The sequence below is a fragment of the Pteropus vampyrus genome, unplaced genomic scaffold (assembly GCF_000151845.1).
Source record: "Pteropus vampyrus isolate Shadow unplaced genomic scaffold, Pvam_2.0 Scaffold123, whole genome shotgun sequence".
Taxonomy (NCBI): domain Eukaryota; kingdom Metazoa; phylum Chordata; class Mammalia; order Chiroptera; family Pteropodidae; genus Pteropus; species Pteropus vampyrus.
The window spans coordinates 1,073,227-1,085,298 of NW_011888904.1; the positions used below are offsets into that span (position 1 = coordinate 1,073,227).

The following is a 12,072-nucleotide window of genomic DNA, read 5'->3' on the forward strand; positions in this document are numbered from 1 at the left end:
CACTCTTTCTGGGATAACTCAGATGTTGGAATTAGCAGACAAGGATTTGAAAGCATTTATTTTGACTGTGCTTATACATATAAAAAATAACAGATATAAAATCTCAGTGAGGATGTAAAACTACAAAAGAGAACTAAATGGAAATTTCTATAAAAGTTAACTGGATGAGCTTAATAGCAGATTGAAAATGTCAGTGAACTTGACGACCAAAATTATCTGAAAAACAGAGAAAAAATACTCTAAAAATAAATTTTAAAGAGCGCAGCCTCAGTAACCCATTGAACAAAATTAAAACACCTAGTATGTGTCATTGGAGTCCCAGAGGAGAGGAAAAAGAAAATGCGTTTTAAAAGAATATGGGAGAAATATTTCCAAATTTAGTGAAAGGTATGATTGTACATATTCAAGAGGCCGTAGTCAAATTAATGAAAACCAGAGATGAGAAAAATTTTGTAAATAAAAGTGTAGAAAAAGATTTAACTTATACTAAGAGTAAGCATGTGAAAACTAGAGTGGTCATACTAATATCAGGTAAGTAGACTTTGAGACAAAGGGTAGTACAGTAGTCCTTGTCCCCACCTCCCCTTATCCTTGGTTTTGCTTTCTGCAGTTTCAGTTGCCCATGGGCAATGAGGGTCCAAAAATATTAAATGGAAAATTCCAGAAATAATTCATATTTTTTAAATTACGCACTGTTCTGAGTAGCATGATGAAATCTTGTGCCATCTCACTTCATCCGACCCAGGACATGAATCACCTTTTATCCAGTATATTCACTCTGTATATGCTACCTGTCTATTGATCACTTAGTAGCTATCTTGGTTATCAGGTCGGTTATCAGAGAGAGAGAGACCAAATTCACCTAACTTTTATTACAGTATATTGTTAGAATTGTTCTATTTTATTATTATTGTTAATCTCTTACTGAGCCTAATTTATAAATTATCTCATTTCCCATGTAGAAGAAAAAATGCCACTTAATGCCAGTGTTAATTTAATTTTACATAAACATGCTCTTTGAGGCTACAGCAAATCCGACTGGTTTTCAATGTGAAAATAAAATATAAAAACTGTTCTTGGAGTTATTTCCAAACAGAACTTGTCTCTAATCCTAAGGTAACAGAAGTGTGTGTGTGTGTATATATATATATATATACACACACTTTGACTAACAACTCTTCGAGAACATGTCGAATTAAATTAGAAATTAAAAAGATATCTGAAAAATCTCCATGGGATATTTGGAAATTAACATACTACTAAATTAAAAGTATTTTTAAATTGTTTTATTACTGCTTAATTAATTACTGCAACTGGTTATCTAACGTCTCTTGGTTTTCACCATTTTATTATAAAGGTCGAAAAGGTAAAATACCTTTCCCTTAGCTGTGCATAGGTTTTCTCAAGTCTTTTTTTGGTCCTGTATTTAGAATAAAGTACAGAGTTATGAAACATTTTATTTGTAACCTTTTTAAATTATCTCTTTCCTATTGGGAGAATAGGGTCAGCATTTAGTATTCTGTTTTTGTCTAAGAAATTGGCGTAAGTATTTGTGATCTTTGCGGAATTTTCTTAGAAATCCTTCAGGTTCTTCCTTTTGCTGAGCTCTTTCTCTATTGCACCACCCTTCACCACAACCCCACCAACACCAACTGCCTCCATCTCATCCACCTTCAATCCCATCCCACCCCTAGCTCAAGAATCTAGTTTGAGTTCTCTCTTGAATTTTTGTCACCTGTTTATTTGGACTTTATAGAGTGCCCAAAGTATTGTTACTTCTATATATGGTTCGGTTATTTACTTGGTCTTCTCAGTGGATAATTTTGGAATCTTCTCTCACTGTGACTGTCTTCTATGGGTTCCTGCCAGTTTTAACCCATAGCCTTTTTATCTTGGTGTTTCTTATAATAATTTTTTCGTATTATTTTATCTGTTTTCAATGTTTTTATTGGATTCATTTCAGAGGGTTTCCCATTAGAAATCCTATCCTTAAAAGACTTATATTTTTATTTCCATAGAAGACAGTAGTTAAAGTCAGTTCAATACATAGAGGGCAAAGGGGGCTGTCTCTACTTTGTGTATGATGTCAAGCTGGTACAGAAAACAAATTTTCAGAAAATAAACTTGGAAAATATTCCCCAGGTCTTTAAATACATCTTTTATCACAGGTAATTGTACTTAATCAGTCTCGTTTTGAAAACCATACTTCATTTTACACTATTTGGTATGGATTTTTGCAGTATGGAAATGCTTTTGAGGACTAGAATTTACCAAGGGGAGGAAATATTTAAGCTTGAATATAAACACTAACTTTGGCTTGTAGACATTTAAAAATTTAATACCCTCAGGTCCCAATAATTAACCTATTTGTCTGGCAGGTTCCATTTCCTAGGCTAAGGATTCCCAGAGAACTGTCACAAAAGAGATGAGTTATGACCTGCTTTGGTTATTAAAATATGCAAATAGGGATAAATGTTCTTTAATACTTTGCATTTAAAGTTTTGCCTTTTAATAAAGACATGCACTTTATCCTTATTCTGGTGTATGGTTCTTAAGGTCATAGAGGTCCAACTTCCTTCCAATTTTCAAGCCTCTTTTCTCTAAAGCCTTTTGAGCAAGCTGTGTAATAAAGCATCTCATTTACAATCTCTTCAGAGTAAAGTGTGAAACTACCAGCATTAGCTCCACTCTCAAGACTTTGAGACTTTGTCAGAATAAGAACATACTATCCAAGTTCATCAAAAGTTGGTAAAATATTGTTTAATGGGTATAGAGATTCAGTTTTGTAAGACGAAAAAAGTTCTGAAGACGGATAGTGGTGATGGTTGCACAACAGTATGCATTTACTTAGTACCACTGAACTGTACAGTTAAAAATGGTTATAATGATAAATATTACTTGTATTTTACCACTAAAAAAATTTGAAATAAAAAGTTGGTAAGAAAATGGAAACAAGAGGGCCTTGAATCATTTTTTTTCTCTTAATGAAAATGGCATTGGTCCCAGAGGCAAAACACATCTTGCTCTTGATTTTAAGAGCTGCCCTATCTGCTTGCACTCAATAGATAGGAATTGTAATATAATAATATGTATAAAAAATATTGATAGTGCAATGCTTTTTCTGTTTCATAGTGTTCAGAAATCATTTGGGAGACTAGGTAGCCAAGGTGTTCAGAAATCATTTGGGAGACTAGGTAGCCAAGGTGTATCCATCATATCCCAAAATTAATAATCATCATTCTTTAAAAAAAATTTTTTTATATAATCTAAATTTCCTTAATTTCAGGTGAAACAAATTTTAAATTGTTTTTCTTGTTTTTACTTCCCATCCCAAGATATCACATGTCTAGATCTAACTACAGCCTCTCTAGATAGTCCCATTGTTTGAAAACGGAGAATTCTATCATGGAATAGTAGACTCCTTTTGTCCCTCCCTGCTTGAATTTTTATTTTAAGATGAATAACAGGGAAAATTTAATAGGGCTCTGATTTTTTCTATCCCTCTTTTCTCCTCTCCTCATTACTACTTTAATGTTTTGCTTTTATTTGAAAATATTCCTAAGTTATTTTTTAAAAGAAGATTTGAAGGGTGCAACTTTGTTATAGAAACTTTAGTCAGATTATAGTAGTAATAGTGATATTGGGGAAAAACAATTCTGACTCTTATAAAATTACCAGAAGAGGAATTTTCAAGTTTATTAAACAGAATAGACAGTTGGTTTGGTTTAGTCCTCAACATAAACTGACCTTCTAGAGTCTCAAGTTCTATATTGTGCTTGAATTTTCCATTGCAATGAAACATTCCACTGTCCCTTTTTACTGTTTAACTTAAGCTGCAGTGAACACTGGGAGAATAGCCTTGTGGCTGAGCTGCTTATTTTTTTTTTTTTTTAATCTATTCATTTTATACTTTCAGACAGATTTTTCCCTGGGGTGAAACAAAGGTTAACTGAAATTTCTTCTGTTGTGTACCTGAACGAATCAGCAGTTTGAGAAGGAAATCCCATTGATGGGCCAAGAGAGTGACAGGCTCTATTTAAAGAATTCCCCCGACTGTGTGGTAGACCAGCCATGCCATGAATTTAACTGTTCCTGTGGTCCCCATACTTGTACCCACCAAAAAGAGAGAGAGGGAGAGAGAAAGCGACTTTGTTCTGCAAACGTAGCCCTAAGCTTTGAAAACCACGAGCCATTGAGTTTTGTGAATTCAAGTTAGACAGCAACAGAGACCAAGACTCTAGGGGAACAATATCTGAAAGGGAGTACACAAAAACAGGTAGAAACTGTTTAACTGTTTTATTTCTCTGTGTGTATACAGATTTATGCGTGTTTATACACATACCTAAAAAAAACCTATGCCTTTTTCTCATTTAATGTAGCTAGTCCTAATTATATTTAAGCAATATGTTTGTTAAATATTTTAATTTGTTAAATTTTTTGTTTTTGCAGCTTTTTTTGCTCCATAGAAGTATTCTGATTCTTGCAGGACATATTATATGTATTGGAAATAAGAGTAAACACATTATGAGTTTTAAGGGTTAAAAAAAAACCCCAGACCTTTATATTACCTCTGTAGGAGCTTTAGTTTCAGGGCAGCTCATGTATTTTGTATTTTTCCTGTTTAAGGGAAGCTGCTTTAAATATGAAAAGATGGTTGAGTTGGATTAAACAACCTTAATTCATGTGTATTTAACCTCAGGAGTTGTGAGCCTTGTTGAAAATCCAGCTTTAACCCTGCCTAGTAGGCCTGAATAGTGCATACTGCATAGGGATTATAAATAGTATTTTTCTGAGGTGGGTGGTTACTGTGTATTCCCAGGGGACATGAACTGTTTACATTTCTAACAAATATTTCACATATATTGATAATTCATATTTCTATTTACAAGTTTAGGATTTAATCAAAACTTCCTTTGTTATTCGAAGCTTTTCTTATCAAAAGTTTCTTAAGTGTATGCTGTCTAGTGTGGCTGGGACCATATGGAGATTTTGTAAGACACTGGAATTCATAGAGAAAATAATACAGATTAGTTTGTCTCTGGGGATTTTAAAGAAGCAAGTACCCTTTGACTTGGTTCCTGAGGGGGAAAAAAATAGGAATTTATGTTAGCGATCATATAGGGGCTAGATTCATGCTCGCAAATAAGAAATCAGAGTCCAGAGAGATAAAATGATTAGTACAAAATTATTCAGTATGTTTTAAAAGAACCTAGGTCTCAGTTCATATCTGTTGTTTACTTGCACAATAAACTGCTTCTCTTTTATTTTGAGATGGTATTTTAGAATCATTTCTTTCGTATTTGTCAATTATACCTCAGTAAAGTTGAAGAAAAATCATTTCTCTCTTTCTCCTTTTCTTCTACTATTTCCTGACCCTTGTCACTCATTCTTTTTTGTTTCTTGTCTTTTCTCTTTCCTCTCTTCCTTTTTTTCAACATTGTTTCTACTACAAATAGATTAGAGCATTGTAAGTTAAGTTTGGGAGAGTGGATCTGTCCAGATATTCCATATGGCCTATAAAGGGCTACATTATTCTTTTCGATGTTATTTTTTTCAATCAAAATTGTATTTACTCTGCTAGTTGAGCAAGCTATATAGCCATCAAATACTTTTTAGTTGTTACTTTCATAAACAGAAGAGCTACTCAATGCTATGAATAGATGCCAATTTGTTCTTAAAGATCAATAAAGACAGTTGACATCTTTTTTAGGAAATCACTTGGTTCTTGCGAATCCGTTTATTAAATAATATTTATTGAACACCTACTATGTGCCTGGTACCATGCAAGAGGATAGAGATATATTGGAAAGTAACACGAAAATGGTTCCTGCCCCCTTAAAGACTAGAGTTAACTGCAGCTAGAAAGTTGGAACATTATTTTTATAAAACTGAAGTTCAAGATTCTCAAAGACCAACACTGCTCTTCAAATAATACTATTCATATCTATGTCAGAATATTATATTAAAAGTAGAAAAGTACAATTTGAAATTCAACAAGTCGATTTCACATTAGTAATTGCCATGTGCTATGTAATAAAAAAGTAATATTGTAGAGATGAAAAGCAATAATTTGATTCGATAAAACCAGAATACTATCGATAATAATTTAGAGAAGTGATATAGCGTATTGGTTAAGAGGTTAGCCTCCAGTCTGACACTTAGAAACTTTGTGGCATTAAGCATTTTATTTAAAAATTCCTATAAACCACACCTTTTTTCAAGAAATGAAAGTAGTAATGTCTGCCTTTATAGGATCATTTTGAGGGTTAAATTAGAAAAATAGTTAGAATGTTTGACATAGTACCTACCACAGAATAAGCTCTTTGTGTTCTGTATCCTTTAAAAAGTCTTAGGTCTACGGCCATGCCACCCTGAACAAGCCCGATCCCATCTGATCTTGGAAGCTAAGCAGGGTCAGGCCTGGTTAGTACTTGAATGGGAGACCACCTAGGAAGACCAGGTGCTGTAGGCGTAAACAAAATAAAATTAAAAATAAGGGGTTGTAAGCTGACAAGGAAGGTCCTTGCAATCTGTGAAGTCGACCAAGGGTTGCCTTGCCTAAAAAAAATAAAATAAATAAAAAGTCTTGGGTTTTTTTCCCTCTGGAAGGATCTATTAGTGGAGATTTGAAAAGGAACAATTTTTATGTATTATGCATATTTTCTTTGAAGGTGTTACACATTAAAATTAATTTTTCAAAAATCAAGATGAACATTTATACAAAAGTATACTAGGATGGTTCAAAATTTTTTATTTTCCTTTGAACACAATATTTTATATAATAATTTCTAATCTTCTATAACTTCTTGCTTGCACTCTGTCAATCTCAACTTTTGAGTAATAGTTATTATAAATATATCAGTAAATATGTGTGTTTTGAATTTAAAGACAGTTTTGTCAGTAATCTTTCCGGAGCTACTTGAAACCCCTGAGTAGTTTATGGGGCTTGTTTTTCATGTGATATCCAAATTCTCCCCTACATACTGAATCATCTAGTGGCATATTAGAAGAAATTTTAAGGGAATAGGGTGCCAAGTTATAGATGACGAATATTTCCTTTGTGGTCAGACTACTCAAACAGCTGCCTACATTTACTGCCTCCAGATTCTCTCTTCCAGTTCTCTTCAATTCAGTCAAATTTTTACCTCACCACATCATCCAAACTTATCAGAATCACCAGTGACTGCTAATAAATCCAAGAATCAGTTTTCAGCCTTTATCTTACCCTGACCTATGAGTGGCATTCTCCATAACTGATAACACCTCTTTCTTGATAGGTTTTCTTTAGTTGGTTTGTAGGGAAGTCGCCCTTCTCCCCACCAGTTTTCTTCTCACCTCACTTTTTACTCTTTCTTTGTTCTTACTCCTCTTGTCTTCTTTCTCTATACTCAGTTTCTTGGTACTGCCACCCAGTCTTGTTCTAAATGCCATCTCCATGCCACAATTGGCAGACTTATATGTCCAGTTCAGATCTGTCTTCTAAATTGAAGAGTAGTATATCCATTGTCCTATTTAACATTTCATTTGGATGTCAACTAGATGTTGCAAATTCATTCCATCCAAAACTAAATTCATCTTTCTCTCAAAACATGTATGTCTGTAAACCTGAGAGTCATCCTTGACTCTGTTTTTCCTTCTTACATTCATATCCAGTTCATCAGGAAATCTTGTTGGCTCCACCTTCAGAATATCTTCAGAATTCGTCCACTTTTCAGCATATCTACTGCTATCATTCTGGTCAGAGGGATTGTCATTTATTGATTGAATTATTGCTGTAGCCACGTAACTCGTCTCCCTGCTTCTATAGTTGCTTCTCCCCTCTATTTTTTATTCTTAAAAGAATGATTCTTTAAATTATCAGTTAAATCATATCACTTCTTTACTCAAAACCCTCCACTGATTTCCCATTTCACTCAGCATAAAAGAGAATCCTTGTAATGGCCTACAAGGCCCTTCACAAACTGGTACTCCTGTACTCCTTTGACTTGACCTCTCACTCACTGACTCTGTTCTAACCACAGTTGTCCCCTGCTATTCGTCAAACACACCAGGAATATTTTTGTCTTTCAGGACATCGCTTTGGCTGTTTCTACTGACTGGGATGCTCTTACTCCAGAAGTGCTTGGCACACTCCCTGATCTCCTTTAAGTTTTTTCTTAAATGTCAATAAGGTCTACTTTGTCCACCCTATGTAAAATTGTAACTCATACCCAACACTCCCAGTGTCTGTTACCCTACTCTACTTTTTCTTTTTTCCGAAGTATCACCATCTAACACACATAATTTACTTATTCATTATATTTATTGTTTATTGTCTTTCTCTCTCATTAGAATGTAAGTTCTACGAGAGTAGCACTCTCTCTTTTGTTCACTGATATGACAGTAATTCAGTAAATGTTTGTTGAATGAATGAATGGTAAGAGTTGGAAATAATCATAATGTTTAACCTTTGGTATACCATCAGGTTCATTAGACCCAATTTTAGTTTGAGTTTCTTTTTTAAACATTTAACTATTTTTTTTAAGAATTTACATTTCATGGTTTTGATTCTTCCTTGGGGGTCTTCTAAAAGAACAGAGAAAATTTACTTTTCTTAATAGAATAACTCATTCTATTTCAGAATTACTATGTGGGTCCATTGGATCCTTTTATAAATCTAAGAGATATCATGGGATCCTAGTGGTCTTATTTTTCCCTTATTTTGAAACATTTTACCATTTCATCATTGTAAGAATAATTTATCATTACTCACTAATTATTCCCAACTGTGCTAAAAAAAAACAAACAAAAAACAACTAAGCTAATAGGAAAATAGAAGAATGATAGAATTGCCTAGAAGGATGATGTAATAGTGAAATAAGTTACCACTGTCTCATCATCTTTTAGCATTCTTATTGTATTGCCCAAAGCACTGCATTATCTTTCAAGAATATAGTTAAAAAATCTAGAGACACCATCTTTTTTTAGCGTTCATTAAAAAAAGTCAAGAATTTCAAATTTACATTTTTCTGCTCAAAATGGCAAATAGAAGAAAATTAGCAGAGGAAGACATTTCATAATTATTAGATGAATCAGAACGTGAATGCAGAGAGACAGGTAACAATGCCTAGACTTTAATGATATGATGAACTTGATCTTTTAAGTGAAGTCTCAGACCGTGACTTTTCAGAGAATATCGTAAATGAATTTTTTCAAACTCAAGAATTGATGAGTGAACAACATATCTCTAAGTACAAAAATGAAATAGGTTATTTTCATCTGGTTAGTCATTCAACAGGAAGTTCTTTACCACATAATATTTTATGACAAAAATCTGTACCATCTTGCTTTGATAAAAGGAAGTGTGAGTGTATTCTTTCATATTTTATAATATTTGTGTACCAAAATTTACTTGATATAGTTTGTTTCAAGTGAGCAAGTGCTGAAGGCAGATGTTTATGCAAGGGTGATTAGAAGGAAATAGATGATACAGAAGAAAAAAAGTGGATTGATCATTCTAATTGGTGTTTATTAATCAAAAAGTAAAAATGTTTTATAATTATGGAGCAAAGAAGAAATGTATTTGAAATCTGAGATAAGTCTTTACAAAATGGATATGTTTCAAGCTCACGAGAATCAATGAGCAGTTAAGTTGTATTCCAGGATGTTGCCAATTTCAGGTATATTTAGCTTCAAAAACAGGAATATATAAAATAATAATTTGGGTTTGCCATGTTTAAATTCTTATTAAGATTTCTAAAAAAAAATTTTCTGCTATCTCTTTATTCCTCTATAAATAATTTATGAAATGACTTAAATTATTAACAGGCACTTCCCTAATACTGGAGCTATGAAGATGACTAAAACTTAGCCTTTTAGAGAGGTGAGGTGCTAGTGGCTGGCATAGTAGTGAGTAGAGTTTTCAGGACAAGTAAATGAAACAACTAGAAACAACTAGGCTGGTATTAAATACAGGAAAATGAAAGAGTTATATAAGAAGGGAAATAATGTACTACTGTATAGTCATAAGGTGAATTTTAACCTGAGCTTAAAGAGGATAGAGGGAGAAGAAATTCAGATAGGATGTTGTAAGAAAACTAAATGCTCTTTACCTTTATTAGGAATTTAGATATTCATGTTTAAATAGCAAACTGAACATTATTTAGAAGTATGCAGAGATGTATCAAAAGAAATAGCTAAAGAGTTTAAAGTGTTTGCCTTTGGAGAGTGGGAGCTGGAGTAGGGAAGAGAACTGCTATTTTTTAATGCACTTTTGTGATATTAGTACAGTTTTATAAACCACATGCATATATTACTTTGATTTTAAAAAATTAAATATGAAAGTATAAATTTAAAGAGAAAATCTAGTTGGTATATACCAAATGAAGTTGAAGGCACAGGGACACCCCAATATTCCTAAATCCAAGGTCATGATCACATGGTGGTAACTGGAAGGAAACCAAAGTATTGGCTTGGAAAGACATTTCAAAGATCTATACTGTGGAATAATAAGGCCTGGCCTGATTGGATGAAGGGGGGTGAAGCATTGGGTTGAGGTGAAAATAAATGTACATTTTGCGCCATTAATAACAGCAAGGAAGAAAGTTGAGCCACTTTCAAGTGGGATTGTAAAAATGAGTTTTGCTTTAAAAGTTATGTTTGCAATGACTGTAATATAGATATTTGTGATATATCCTGTAAGCAATTATAAATGTAAGCCTGGATATATTTGTCCTAAGGTCCAAAGAGTGATTTGAAGAAAATCTGACCAAAATAAATGATAATAAAAGCAAACTGTTTTGGAGTGACTTGTTTCCCTGAGAGAGGTGAATAGAGAACCAGATATTGAAGGAAATACATGTGTTCACACACACAAAGCTAACGATAGTCACAGAAAAAGACGAGATTCAGGAAGGGGGCAAGGAAATGTTGAAGGATGACTGAAAGAATATAGCTTCCAGTTTGGTATTATATTTTTATACCAAGTTTTATATAGCCTTTAAATCTTCTCTAGAAACCTACCGTATATTTTTAAGTAGTCTCTTGATTAAATTTAAGTGTTTTATATGTGCTTGCCATTTTACAAACATTTTAAGTGTCCATATGGTATATTTTCCTTTTTGCCTTTGGGGTGGGGGTGGGAGTAGAGGTGGAAGTGTGGACCATAGTATGCCTTTAAAAGAAGAATAAACAGCTCCATAATCCCATCATATTGACTGTTTCTGTTAATTTTTCCCTTTCTGTTCTTGTTACTTATTATAATTTGAGGAGTGTTTATTTCTAAATATTTCTTGACTAGGTGATTCACTGACTAAATCCTTGTGGCACAGGGAATGGGGATAAGAGAACTGTGTGTATCTGTCCGCCTTTATATGACTGATAACTTTGCAAGATCTCTGTATAACCCTGTGCTAAGCACCTGTGTTTATTTCCTCTTTCTTCTTCCTCCTCTACCTCTAAAAAAAGAAAGGCTAAATCCCCATTTATCGTTTACATACATTTAAAAATATAAGTTATTTCTGGTAAATTTAATATGATTTAAAATAAGACGAACAATTCGATGCCTAACTTGCAAATTCTTCTATTAAACCTTGTTTTATTTAAACTATTCCCAGCACAAAATTTTAATGACTAAAATGGTTTTGTGATCAATGTTAAATGGAAATGTACAAATAAGAAAAAACCGAGACAGAAATAAAGAGCAGTTTGAAAAGAAAGCAAGTTGAATAAAGTGGCTCAACCCTCAGGGGATTTGCGTGTGGCATTGTGTATATTTCAAAAGTTTCCGTTGAAATAACAGATGCTGCTGATGAAGTTGGGAATAGTAACTTCATTTGTAGCTGGTTCAGTTGCTTATTAGAAGTGAGAAGATCCCAGGGGGAAATCTGGTTTAGTGGAGGTAGGCTCAGGAAAGGATATGACATAAATAATATGACAGCTTCATCTTTGTGATCTTTAACCCATAAACACTGGCTAGATACAAGCATGATTATCTATAAATGTCCAATTATCTTTTATTCCACATGCATCCTGTGTCTGCCAAGTGATGTTATTCAATAACAGTGATTTCTTCAGTTCTTTTTTAGTTCCTAG

At 33.3% G+C, this 12,072-nt stretch overlaps 1 protein-coding gene and 1 non-coding gene across 3 annotated transcripts in view; both read left to right on the forward strand.

Annotated features, from left to right (window-relative positions):
- ZCCHC7 (zinc finger CCHC-type containing 7) overlaps window positions 1-12,072 on the forward strand; it is a 189,931-nt gene that overhangs the window by 129,007 nt on the left and 48,852 nt on the right. The window lies entirely within an intron of this gene.
- LOC111743845 lies at window positions 6,354-6,472 on the forward strand. The gene has a single exon (XR_002781899.1). It is a non-coding gene; the product is annotated as a 5S ribosomal RNA (ribosomal RNA).